This window comes from Lissotriton helveticus, chromosome 11 (genome assembly GCF_964261635.1).
Source record: "Lissotriton helveticus chromosome 11, aLisHel1.1, whole genome shotgun sequence".
Classification (NCBI taxonomy): Eukaryota; Metazoa; Chordata; class Amphibia; order Caudata; family Salamandridae; genus Lissotriton; species Lissotriton helveticus.
Window position 1 is genome coordinate 58,128,273 of NC_136072.1, and position 14,268 is coordinate 58,142,540.

At 45.4% G+C, this 14,268-nt stretch overlaps 2 protein-coding genes across 4 annotated transcripts in view; one reads left to right on the top strand and one right to left on the bottom strand.

Moving 5' to 3' along the window:
- The window catches only part of LOC144791898 (cytochrome P450 2J2-like), a 203,004-nt gene that overhangs the window by 108,479 nt on the left and 80,257 nt on the right, over nucleotides 1-14,268 (bottom strand). The window lies entirely within an intron of this gene.
- Nucleotides 1-14,268, top strand: part of LOC144791897 (cytochrome P450 2J4-like) — a 129,654-nt gene that overhangs the window by 17,362 nt on the left and 98,024 nt on the right. The gene's annotated exons all lie outside the window — the stretch shown is intronic.

Genomic DNA, 14,268 nt, shown 5'->3' on the forward strand with positions numbered 1-14,268 from the left:
TTTAGGATGGCGCTGGCAGCTTGCCGGCGCCATCGTAAAATAGTTACAACAGGCCAGGCAGGTGTGCCTTCTTCCCAAATCTACCGTCGAAAATCAGCTGTGATGCTGGACAGAGGCCTTTGCATCCTTGACTTTCAGGAGCGCAATCCCTTTGCTGTTCCCGTGACCAGGAGGGTCTGTCTCTTCATCTACTGCTCTGATCGGTCTAAGACCTTTTACCCACACAAGAGGCATGTGCACTCGCATGGAAGCCCCGCCCACACACTCGTGGTGTGCACCGTCTTCCCGCCATTGACCCACTATGATGGACAGCTCACCTAAGGGATCCCTGCGCCCTTCGGGGCGATTGCATATTAACACACACATGGTCGCTGGAACTAGTTGGAGCTCAAATGCAGTGACTCATTCATCAGCCCAAAAAACAATCGTGCTCGTCATCGAGGCTGGGCAGGTGTGCCTTCTTCCCAAATCTACCGTCGAAAATCAGCTGTGATGCTGGACAGAGGCCTTTGCATCCTTGACTTTCAGGAGCGCAATCCCTTTGCTGTTCCTGTGACCAGGAGGGTCTGTCTCTTCATCATGTGTACCTTTTAAACACACAAGAGGCATGTGCACTCGCATGGAAGCCCCGCCCCAAATCCGCGGATCCGCAAATACGCAAAATCCGCCGATTTTGCGGATCCACGATCCGTAAATCCGCAAATCCGCGGATCGTGGATCCGCAAAATCCGCCCATGCCTACTCCGCGTAACCCCGGGACAAGATGTAAGCGGGTCAGACCATAAGGTAGGAATCCCTAATTTCCTTAATTCTTTCTTAATAAAATTTAGCCATGGAATTTTCCCAATATTTGGGAGAGTGAGGATTTCTTGCAGTTCTAACCTATAGTTAGCTAACTCAGGTACTGCCCAAATCCTGCGCCAAAATAACAGGGGCCGCAGGCCCATATCTTCATCCAGGGGTCTCAGGGCCAGGTCAAGTCTAATAGGCAGCAGGGGTGTGCTAGAGGGAAGTGATAGGAGCTGTCTGATAAAGTTGTTCTCGGTTACTACCGGATCACGGTTGCACGTGTGGCCCCAGAGTTCACTTCCATAAATAACTGCTCCCCTAGCTTGTGCTCTGTAGATCTCTAGGGCGGGACCCACCGGCTTAAAGGTAGATTTATTCTTGGAAATTAGTTTGGTAATTCCGCCTGCTATTTGAGCCAGCTTTAATTGCGCTTTCTCCCGTTGATGTACCCACGACATTTTTTCATTTAGGGTAATCCCTAAGTAATCAAAGGTTCGGACCCTCTCTAGCGTATTAGATCCAATAGAAGGATTAGAGCTCGAGATGGAGGGTTGAAGACCATATATTTGGTCTTCGAAGCATTGATCTCTAGACCATGATCTTTACAAAATGCCTCAAAGCCATTAAGAACTCGCTGAATCCCCATTGGGGACTTGGAGAGGAGCATGGTGTCATCCGCAAACATAATTGCGGGAACCCTGCTACCTTCAAGTTTGGGAGCATCAGTATTCTCAACCCCATTCAAATGCTCTATTACCCCGTTGACAAAGAGGCAGAACAGAGTCCGTGCAAGCACACAGCCCTGCCTAACCCCCCTGTCAACGGGGAATTTGTTGGACAATATCCCTTCCCTACCGCATCTTACCTGGGCGTAATTATCAGTATGTAATCTGATAATCATAGTTAATAGGTGTTGTGGCACCCCCAAACCAGAGAGCACGAACCAGAGTTTCCTACGCGGTACCAGGTCGAAGGCCGATCTTAGGTCAACGAATACAGTGTAGAGGCTGCCACCCTCCAGCTGTACCATTTTCCAAAATATCATAAAAATGTGTGCCTTTCAAGCATTATATTAGGTGGTTCAGAGAACTATTTCTTAAGTCTTGCGATTGCCTCTAAATAAATATTCCAGAGCCTGTCACTAGATTTGCCTGCTGGAAGAGGAATTTGAGGCAAACTGTCAAAAATATGTTGTGCTGCTTGGCCCAAACTACCAAAACGTACAGCAAACTTGCGAGCAGGAGAATACTCTGTTGCGTCAATTGCCACCAAGTGATTTTCAAATAAATGAAACCACTCTGACCAGGGCATGCACGGCTTACCGGTTTCGCAAGAAATGGAGGAGGTTGTGTGATTTAATGCGTAGTAGCCATAGTCAAAATGCACCCTTTAAAATATATATATATTTTCCCCTTGAAAAAAATAAATATATATATATATATAATATTGATAATAATCAATATGAGTATTCAACTGCCTTGGATATAATACATTTCGATGGCTGCTTAGAAGAATTGTGCAGGAGAAAAAGTAAGGTGTGTGTATCACCGGATATGCCTAAGATTAAATAGCACTGTGACACATAAAAGAACCAAGAAATGTGAGCGTGTCACAGAGGTCCTGGGGCATCAGCTGTTATAACTATGTAGACGTTGACCCCAAAAGGTGTGCGCATCACCGAGATACGCAAACAGCTGCTTTCAGAAAGGACAAGGCATGGAAGTTGTGCGCATCACCGCAATGTGCAAACCGTTGGTTTGCCAAGTACAGCGCATGCAGGCATTAACCAACAAGGGATGAGAGGTCTGCGCATCACCGCGACCCGCACACAGCTGTTCGCCGAAGGACAAGGGGTGTGTGCATCACCGCGATGCACGAACAGCTGACTCCCACCTCTTTGTCATACAAGGTCTTTACCCTAGCCAAGATTGCCTCCGTGCATCCTCACGTAGCGTCAAGGCGTTACGTAATACGTTAGACCCAGCAGCCCTGCACAGAGAGTTCCAATCACGCTATGACCGTGGAACCTCCGACTCCGCGTGAGTAAGCGTCTGAGCCACCAACGGTCAAGGATATCAATCAGGTCCAAATACGCAGAACATAAAGAAAAATTGGATATTACCGGACCTCCTCTGACACACGTAGGAAGGTGTGAGACAGCTACAATGAGAAGTTCCGTTCCGGTTGCAGGCGCTGAAGGTCGGAGAAATAGTGACGAGTAGACCCCACTGTGTAGATGTCTTCCAGTGGCTGAAGCTGGCTCCCGATCGTCACCAAATGTGGTAAATTGACAGACACCACAAAGGAGAAGTATTTCTATATTTAAAGTCTCCTTTATTACATACAACTTCAGCCACGGCAAGGAGTGGCGCACTCTCAAGATCCTGATCAGAACTGACAGCAGTTGATCGAACTCCTAAGGACGCACACTCCAAGAACATGAAGAACATTCGAATAAGAGCATAGTAAAACCCATTAGAGTAAGTGTTGTGCTTGTCTTTAAACCACGCGCTGTACATACCGATACTGATGTCAGTGCGTCATTGTTGTTTTTATTAGAATATGGGAATGTTAGGGGAATTTGGGCAGTAACAGCTGGACTTCCGATGGGAAAGGACGTGTTGGCCTTGATCTCGCATGAACTTAAATAAAGAAGTTTGCCTACATAGTCGTTCCCGTAGAATATTACTGAACAAATTTGACAAAGAGCTGGGTGGTTGTATCTAGGAATTCCTGCAGTTTTGCGCCAAAGTAACCGCGGAATGGGGGACCAGTCAGCCGGAGCCTGGTTACCCGAGTCAGATTGATCGATTGAGACCAAAATACTCGCAGCACACATGCAGCGATGCTGAGGAGGATTTTTGGGAAGTTGTCGGAGAGGGCTTTTGGCATGTTCACATGCACGTCAAAGAGTTTCACAGATGGCAACCTTTGAGGAGGCAGTTGCTAAGAAACCAGTGATACGTAACCTTGATGTGCACACTTAACGTGACCTCCATTTTGAATTTGGGTTGAAGGCATTTATACGCACAATACTGTACATGCTTCAGTGAGTGCTTAGTGAAGAGTTATGGTGACAGGGAGCTGACAGGCTGCATGAGTGAAAGGTACTTCAGAAAACATAGTGCCCCCACTGCTATAGAATGGGCAGATCTAATCAGATCTGCAATGTTTTTAACATAACATTAGTAACACAACTACCATTTACATACAGTGCCAGCTCAGCCAAGGAGAACAACTATATATTTAATAGACGGTACCACTTCTCTGTCACCCATGTTTAGCACTTGAAGTGATACACCTAACAAGCACTATGTCACAATTAGGTGTATGATGTTATGTTGGGATGGGTCATCCCATGATATGTATTTCCTAAGGTGGGTTGAATAATGGACCAAACCACTGTTGATGATAAAAAGACTTGGGGGAGTCTACTTAGTGGTCAGTATGCAGTACCAAGTAAACCTGTGTCAGTGTGATCGTTATACTCCAGTGGTGGGGCCTAAAAACTAACATGGTTCCACCAACCCAACAACTAGCGACGAGCGAACTCTGATTCACCCGTATGCGTGCTGCCTCTGCTGCTTACGGTGGCCTTCGCTCCTGTATTCTGATTGCAGAACATCTCCTGTGGCCCCGCTGCACCCATGTGCAGTGCAAAAGGGGGTGGTGGTGATGGACGGAGCATCTGAACCAATCATACACTGCACCCATGTGGCCTGTACCTCCGGTTACGTGGTCCGAGTGCATGGCGGTACACGCTCGCATCCTACTGACATGTAGGTGATGCTACCCCTTTTCTGGAACACTGTGGTGCCTGTGGGGATTAGCCACATCATCTGGCTGCTTTTTCAGGTCGGCGCTGCACCGCCTGGTGCCTGTGGGACATGGCATTCTTGGCTGATGGCTGATTCCTGGCCCGCCACCATCTCAGAAGGTTTGTGCTACCCATAATGGGGCAGTAATGCTGCTGTGACCTCCTAGTTCCTGTCTACTACTGTGGACTCATAATTCCTGCATCTGCAAAGGTTAGAGGCGAGAAGTGCCTCGCTACCTGTTCCGCAGCCTACCAAGTGGCACCAGGTATGTCCTGTGGAGTATCCAGCCCTTTCAGGTTCCTTGCGGTGGAGAGTTTTCCTGTGCATTCACCATATGCATACCCTGTAGCTGTGCAGGCTGCAGCAGAGGAACATTTGCAAGTGTGCAGACTGCATGAAGCCCATCAGACCCCGTCCTGTGCAAAGACAGATGATAACATACAACTCCGAGTACCTTCGCCATGTGAACTTAATTGTAGGTCAGACCACTACCCTTTGGCTTCATCCTGCACCTGCTCATCCTTCTGCTGCACCATTTGTGGGTTGTTATTGAGTGACTTTGCCCCAGGTCAGTGCTCAGATCCCTGTATTGGTGGTGACGAGCCTCGGTCTGCTTCATCATGACCTCAATTCCTGCGCTGGGTCCATTTGTGATAGATGGCCCTCCACTGGCCCTAGTTGCCAAATGAAAGGATTGGGTTGAGCAGCTGGAGACCTACTTTGCAGCTCTGGCACTGGGAGATGACAGGATTTGGCTATCTAGAAGTTGGAGACGTCTGTCGTGGAAGCTGGCCCACCTTTCACATATTCAACATTGAAACAGGCGTTAACTGCCCACTTCGAGCACTTATCACATCCTGATTGTGAGAGATTCTTGCTGCGCCAGGCTCGTCAACTACCTGAAGTCAGTGGACACTTTATACACTCAACTCAACGACCTGGCAAGTACCTGCATCTTGCCAGACGTTAATGATGCGATTCGGGTTCAGTTCATTCAAGGCTGTTCCTCAGTCAAGCTCGGGGGAAGCATTCTTTGGTTCCTAGGATTACCCCTGGCTGATGATAAGTTGGTACAAAGAACTCTTCACAGTACGAGCATCGCACATGGAAGTGACTCTGCAACAACAGGTAAAGACTGAGCCTGTCAAAGGGATGACTGCTATGAACACTGACAAAATGAAAACACGCCCTAGATCCAACTCAACGACTAAGATGTGTTTTGGATGTGGTGGGTCCTACCCGCATCTAGAGCCCTGTCCTGCCCATGAAAAGAAGTGTAAGGCCTGCAACAAACTCAACCGTTTTACTAAGGTGTGCCGCTCTTCCACATTCAAAAGAGAGCAGAAGAACAAAGCAGTGCATGCTATGCAGACTCCGGAACTGCCAGAGGATGAGGAAGCCATAGACGATGATAACACAGAAAGAGCAATTCATGTAATTCTTTCTCTGCAGCCCGGCTGACATCCGTGGAGACCCATCCCTAAATGCAGAATCTTTCTGACAGGTCATCACCTGCCGGCGTTGATCGATACAGGTGCTTCCATTAATATTCTGCCTCAGGATGTCCTGAAGACTCTCCCCTTACAACCGACCTTATGTCCCACGTTAAGCCAAGTCTTTGCGCATTGATCATCAACGCTGCTCTCATTGTCAGGTTTTTTCGTGAAGGAGATCAAGCATGAGTCTCACTCCACTCATGCCAAAGTATACATGACCAAGTGTGGCCCAGGAATGTTGCTGAGCTGCCGGACAGTGGAATGTCTTCAACAAGTCGCTTTTGGTTTCAGTGTCCATCTGGGTACCATGGACGAACTGGTGAATGAGTTTGCAACATTATTTGATGCTTTAGGATGCCTCAAAAAACATCTCATACACCTGCACATTGATGACTCTTTCCAGCCTGTCATGTTGAAGCCTTTGAGGGTGGCATCCCATATGTGCCCCTAAGTGGAGGCAGAACTACAGAAGCTGGAACAGATGGACATTATCGAGAAGGTAGACGGTCCTATGCCGTGGGTATCCCCGATTGTAGTCACAATAAGAAACCCAAGCAGCCAGGAGATGTCAGGATATGTAATAATCAACAAAAGGTAGTGGTGGTTTCAATGGTAGCACATCACTCTTAATGTGCAAAGGAGATTGGCATACAGTATTGGTGCCCCTCTAGGTTGTGAACATACACCCCACTACCTCAGGTGTCAACCCACTGTGGATCAACTGAACCCAGTGTACATGTTATATACAAAGATAAACCTTGACACACTGACCTGTTCAATACTTCATTCGTGGCGAGTTATCCAATGCAATGATACTCAATTTAAGCAAGGAGCAACAAATATTTTGCGGTTCAATGTAATGTATATAAGATACACAAATTCAGCAATATTCTCAATACATTTGATTCAGAAGCAAAACATTTTGCAATGACATGATATTACAAGGCTGGAAGGTGTAATACAGTAAACCTTTTGTAGAGCGGTGGATCGGCAGCCGACACATGTTTTGTTACAAAGTAACTTTTTCAAGGCTTAGAAACAATCCATATAGATCGCTCGAATTTCATAGACACCCAGAATCTTCTTGTTAGGTTGACTGGGTCCTATTCTGTGACTTTGTTGATATCGTCAAAAGCGATAACCGCACCACACAATTTCAAGTGGGTTAGATATTTTGCTGAGTATCTGCAGTCATGGGGTATTTGTCATTGGAAAATCACACAGCGTTGGCCCCAACCTAACAGAGAGGCAGAACGGTTCAAACAGAACGCCCTCTGAAATGGACAGAACATGGACTGTGCCCTCTATTTCTTCCTGCGGAAATACCCTCTCAACCACATGCCACACACAAGTTGTTCCCAAGCACTGTCTGCATAAAACAATCGGTGGGTGACACCATTCTACATGTGGTGGAGCCTTCAAGGCTGAGAAAAGGAGTAGCTAAAGCACTAAGTTCTTGCACAAAACGAGCAAAACATACCAAGAAGCAAGTCCTACGGGTTGGTGATCAAGTACTAGTTAAAACCTGGCATCACGGAACAAGTTCTCGCTACCTTTCGAAGTTGACCCTTAGAAAGTGACTGCTGTAAAAGGGTCTATGGTAACTGTCCAGAGGCATGTCGAGACAGTCACGAGAAATATATTGTTTTTCAAATGCTACAAACAACCACCCAGATAATCACCTGCAGTTGCCCCAAGCAAACGTGAAGGGATACGATGAGGAATGCTTGCTGTCTGGGAGTCTGAGGAGCCCAATTCCATTCCCCATGCTCACGCCCTCGCCAGAGATGGATAGATATCAGCAGCCTCACCAATGACTCAAGAAAGAACAATTTGAACATGTCTGCAGCTCTTGAGCCTTCTAATGCCAGGAGGACTGGGAAGTGGGAGTGGAACTCCCAAGTGGCGTTGGACCAAGAAAAACCACCTCAGGTTGCATCCAATGAGATCCTCCGGTCTGCAAGACTCAGTAGCAAAATAAACCAGTTTATGAGCTGGTACTACCATCCAGAGGTTATATCTGTCTCTCTCACTTCTTCTTTTCACTGCTCATGTTCCCTATCTTTCCTTTTCTTCCTGGTATCCCTCCATTTCAGTTATTACTTGATGTCCTACTTTGTGTTGATACTGTGCAGGAGCCATTATGTTTTTGTGTTTTTGATGTCTGGGTAAAGGAGGAATGTTATGGTGGATGGGTCATCCCACAATGTGTATTCCTGAGGGGGTTTGAATAATGGAGCACACCACTTTAGACAATAATGGTTGCTTTGACGACATATCAGCAGAGCTATTATATGGTCCAGGGGAGTCTACCTTGTGATTAGTGTGCAGTACCAAGTAAACCTGTGTCGGTGTGATCATAATACTCCAGCGATGGGGGCCTAGCACTAACCTGGTGCCACCAACCCAACATATGACAGCAGACAAGATCTATTATATCTAGTTATCACACTTTCTCGAACCATTAAACCTTTGTTTCTATATGGTTATCTGTAGTAATCTGCTTCTTATGTAATGCATCTCCCTTGCCCTGCTTCTCTGCCTGATGCTCTAGCTATATGATGTAATTTGGAATGTTATGGATGTTTGTACTTGAAGGGGGAGCAGTTGGAGAAGATGGGCTGAGCAGCCAGGAGGCTGCTCCTGGTGGGGCTTATATTAAGACTTACATTGGAATTTACCAAGATCTAACTTGAAGAATAAACTACAACTACAAGAGCTGTCTACCAGACTTTATTGATTTCTACATTGGCGATGATTTAAAAGGAATATAACTTATGCGTTGAGAAAAGAAGGCTATTTGATGGCTACTGGAACTTAAGGTACTAATATTACTAAAGACATTAAACTATTTAAGCTTTCTGGCACCCGCCCCACCAGTGACCCTGACAACGGTCGCCCTAAATAATTTTAGGTGCCAGATCCACCTTTGTATGAAACTGTAAAGTGAATCTGCAGTCCTATTTTAAAACTGTGAAGCCCAATGAAGAGGTATGTGCTAAATCAACCTCAAATTGTCACTAATGCTGAATGGGTATGGAGCGCTGTGTTGAAATGGACTGCGATGTAGTGATGTCGGGGGCACACATCGAGCCCCGGTAGGGGCGAAGGTCATGCCCCGGTGATGAATGCTGACAAGGCTCCGGTGTGCCCTGAAGAGAGGTGGCTGCACATGGTAGAAAATAATCGGGGGCAGATTTTGATCACATGCTTTTAAAGAATCATCAAGCCCCGCTGTTAAAAATGTGACAGAGAACAAATGTGGAGAAAACTGCAGTCAACAACAATTTACAGTTTCAACTGTGAGCAATGATTGCAGATTTTGATCACATGCCTTTAAAGAATCATCAAGCCCTGCTGTTAAAAGTGTGACAGAGAACAAATGTGGAGAAAACTTTGGATTGTAGTCTGCAGGCCTTTGCACAGTCTATTGTAACTGTGCAGTGTTTGCCAACCAAGACTGGTGTCTCCATGGTATTGAAATGGAATTGAAAGAAGACCCCCGTTTGTTGTTGTGTCTCTGTGCTCTGTAGCTGACCTGGATTACCATCAGAGTTAATTTCGTGAGTCAAGTACTGGTGATAAAAATGATTTTAATGTGAGGGCTGCCATGAGCATTGCTGCCTGAAGATCGTCACAGGTACTGTCATTTACACTAATTGAAAACTACATATTACCGAGAATGTCGCTTTGGAAAACTTAGAACTAGTGTAACAACACCATCTTCTGGCTATGGAGCGCAATTGCACCAAGAAAAGGAATTAACTAGTTCACTTGGAGAGAAAGGAGGATTCAGAACTGGAACAGTAATGAAATATTGCTATAAGGAGTTAGAGTATGGGTCAAAGGAAATAAGAAACCCAGAACTGTACTGTGTGAATGATTGTTAAGTATTAAGTCACTCACTCGTTTGTTGTGGTGCATGTGATGACGGGTAAGTCACTTAGTGACACTACATTGAATTTGGTGATATATGCCAATGTTATGTACATCTGCTTTTGTTTTGCAACGTGTCATTCTAAATTGATACTCAATGTGATTTTCATTTTACAGTATTAATATAGGGAGGTGGATTCCCCCTTTACAATTATTTGGGAGGTTACTGTGAATGTGTGGTTTATAGGGAGGTGGATTCCCCCTTTCCAACTATTTGGGAGGCTACTGCAAGTTTGTGGTTTATAGGGAGGTGGATTCCCCCTTTACAATTATTTGGGAGGTTACTGCGAGTGTGTGGCAATAGGGAGGTGGATTCCGCCCTCGGAGGTTACTGTGTGTGGTGGTTTATAGGGAGGTGGATTCCCCCTTGGGTTACTGTATGTGGTGGTTTATAGGGAGGTGGATTCCCCCTTTATGAGGAGGTATGTGTTCTCTTATTGGGAGGCTACTGTGTATTAATGTGTGTGTGGTCCTGCAATAGTATGCAGACGGAACATTATAATGTGTGCATTAGAGGATATGTAAATGTCCCTGGTCCTGCAATAGTATGCAGTAGAGGGTGTTCTTGGTAAGTGACCAGTATATTATAGTGTGTGCAGTAGAGGGTGTATTGTATTCCCTAGTCATGCCATTTGTTTAAGTTTATGACTTCCATATTACTACTTTATTATTACTACATTTACTATGTCATTCTTATTATCATTAATATTACATAGAGAAGGCTGTCTTACTGTTTATTGCTTACATTATTACTATTGCATCGTTATTAATATTACATAGGGATGGCTATTTTATTACTTACATTACTATTTTCTCGTTATTGCATTATTTTTACAATATTATTATTATTACATAAGGAGAGTTTGGCTCATGTTATTATGGTGTTCTTTTACGTTTACCTCTGGAATGTTTATCTTCTCTTCCTATGTTTATATATGTGTATACTATTTCATTTTGTTAAATATTATAAAGGAGAAGATGTGTAGTAATCTGCTTCTTATGTAATGCATCTCCCTGGCCCTGGTTCTCTGCCTGATGCTCTAACTACATGATGTCATTTGGAATGTTATGGATGTTTATACTTGAAGGTGGAGCTGTTGGAGAAGATGGGCTGAGCAGCCAGGAGGCTGCTCCTGGTGGGGCTTATATTAAGACTTACATTGGAATTTACCAAGATGTGACTTGAAGAATAAACCACAACTACAAGAGCTGTCTACCAGACTTTATTGATTTCTACATTATCATTACATAAAACATAAGTGTCCAAAAACTAAAAACATTCCTCTCCTTTGCACTCCCAATTCCAGTGTAATACCCTAATTTGTCACTGACTCACTCCAGATACTTTACTGGAATCAGCACAAAATCAGTTCACTCACATTAATCCTATTAAAGGCCAATAGGCACTAACCTCACTCCGTAGTGCCCCATTACACTGCAGAAAAAAATGGACTGGTGTATATGAGGTGGTCTGAAGTGAAATGGGACTAGTAATTTTCTGTGACACAGGCTCATACTGTTCCACTCAGGGTCCTTTTCACAAAGTCCTTGTGTGCAGAAGCAACCATCTCCTCCATGTCATGGTGAGTGGTCTGCACTTGTGAAGGGCATCAGAGAGAGTCTCATCACCTGCTGGACACCGCTACACGTCTTCAGGATCTGCAATATAGCAGTGTCCATGGGCGTCCGCAGGGGGTGGCAAGGAGGGGCGCTTGCCCCCCCTGGATCGCAAGTCCGTGCGGTGGGCAGCGCCCTCCCTTGGCATGTTCAATCGAGGTGCAGCTGCAAGGCCCGAGGCGGGCCCCCCTCTCCTGGGCCATGCTGCCATGGGCTGAAAGGGTAATATGACCCCCGGATTCCTTTCAGCTGTGGCAGACTGGGCAGGGCTGGTTTTGTGGCCATGATCAGCTTTCTTTGCTGGCAACTCTCTTATACTAATCGCTGCATCTGCATGATAATTGCAGATACTTGAACTGGCCTTAGGTGTGAAGTGAGCCATGCCCCTGCATGAATGAAAGGCAGAGCATCCTACAGGGCTCAAAGCAAAAAAAATGAGTGGCCTTAGTGTCACAATCGACGTGCTCAGTTTTAATGAAGGGAAAAGGAGAAGAGCAGAAAATGGAGAGAGAGGCTATTCTCCTTTTTTTTGCAACTGTTTTCTTGTTTTTTGTTCCAAACAAGCATGTGCATCCAAAACAAACATAAATAGAGTCAAACCTAAATAGTGATATCAGTTGAATATAAGCACTTGGTGTTTTTTTATTTTCATGTAATTTACCTAAAAAAAGGAATAATGAAAAATTGGGTCGGTAAAAGAATAGTGGAGATGATAACATTGAGTTGGTAGGAGGGAAGGAGGGGTGACCCCCACATCCATTCTTACCACCCTAAGGAGGTCTGGTGTCCACATTTGCTTTTATTAGAAGTATCGGGGGAGAGGCACATTTAAAAGGGGCTAGACAAACAAAAGAAGGTAATAGGTGGGGGAGATGACAGAGCAGCAGCGGTGAGATCTGAACATCAGTGGCAAAACAACTATATAGAACAAGACACTTAAGGAAAGGGAGATGGGGAAGGAGTGATGTGTATATAATGGCAGAATCAATGAGAGAAGGGAAGAGTCTTGGTTAGGTAAAAGAAATAGCATGCAAAAGAGAAATATAACAGGCTTGGGGAGAGTGGGAGGGTGGAAGGGGAGAGAATGCTGTAAATTAAACAGGAGCAGTGGTGTAACCCAAAATAATGTGGTCCCTCTCTGCAGAATGTGATAATGGGCCCCTGAGTCTCACAGATATTCATTGGCCCTGGGCTGAATGGGAGCCCCGTAATGGGTTGGGGGCCTCCTGAAGGGTTGTGGGCCCATCTGTGCTGCAGCGGCCTGTATTGCGTCTTGGCACAAGAGGTGAAGCGAGGTAAGAGGCCGAGGAGAAGAGTGGTAAATAGCAGTGCATGTAGGGCAGACGTGGAAGCTTGAGGGTCAGAAACAGTGAATTGAGGGTAGAGGTGAGAGGAAATAAAACATGAAGAGTTGAGCATGGAAGGGAGAGGTGGACATAAAGGGGGCAGAACCAGTGAACAAAGTTGAGGCTGGAGAGAAAGATGAAAGGTGAAATGAATTGATTGAATAGGAGAGGTAGATATAAGAGAAGCTGAGCCATCAGGAGAACTTAAGTGTCATAGAGAGGGTATGGTGAGTGTTGGATGTAAGAGGGCAGACAACCAACAGCAGGTAAGAGGCAGGGGGAGAGAGGTAGAATATAGAGAGGTAGAACCAGTGAGAGAACGTTAGAGGCTGTGACGAGGTGGGAGGTGAAAGGTTCAGTAGGTAGGTAAGAGGTGAGTGTAATAGAGGCAGAATTAGTGTGAAAGGAAAGAGACAGTAGTAGAGCTAAAGTGAAGTGTCAAGCATGGAAAGGAGATGCTATCAAAAGTAGCATGTAGATCAAGTAATATGAGGATGAGGTGGGTGGAGGCGATAATAGCTTCATGTGCAAGCACTGATTCAGTAGAGTAGAGGGCACGGAAATGAAGTGTGAAGGGGTTCAGTAGGTTTGTTAGCACAGAGGGATTCAACTTTTTGCAGAAGAAGGGAACTAGAGACTCGGGTGTAGTTCGAAAGTGAGGTGTGCTGCAGGTTTCTTGAATTAGGGTAATGTCTCAGCAGTTTTTTTGCACGCATTATGGCTAAGTAATAGACAAGACCAAGGTTTAATAGGAAGGTCAGATCACACATTCTAGGTTATTGCTTGAGATCTGAAAGGGTCGGATTGGGAATGTCCAAGATTAGTAGATTTGAGTACTGGATTTAGGATGTGGGCTAAGTAGGTGAAAAGAGCCACAAGATAGATGGTGTTTTAGGGATTGATCACTGTTCAATAATAGTTTTGAAATGTAGGTGGGGAGGTGAGAATTGGAGCATTTAATGATGTTGGATATCTTGTTGCAGATCTACTAGGCTTTTCAACAAGTTAATGTAACCAAGTGTTCACCAAAGCAGGACACTGTTTCTTCAGATGGTTGTTTAATGTTTTTTAAAGTCCCTCTCCTATGTTAAAGGGCCTCGCCTTCGGCTCGAGCCTTTAACGCTGGAGAGGGCCTTTAATAGCCGGTATAGCCCGCTACGCCGGGCTATAAGGCTGTAATAGAAGACTGTAGATGAGATGGCAGTGATGGACCTGTCGTGCTGACGGTAAGCAGGGAATGGTGGAGGGCTTATGCAGCAAGGCACC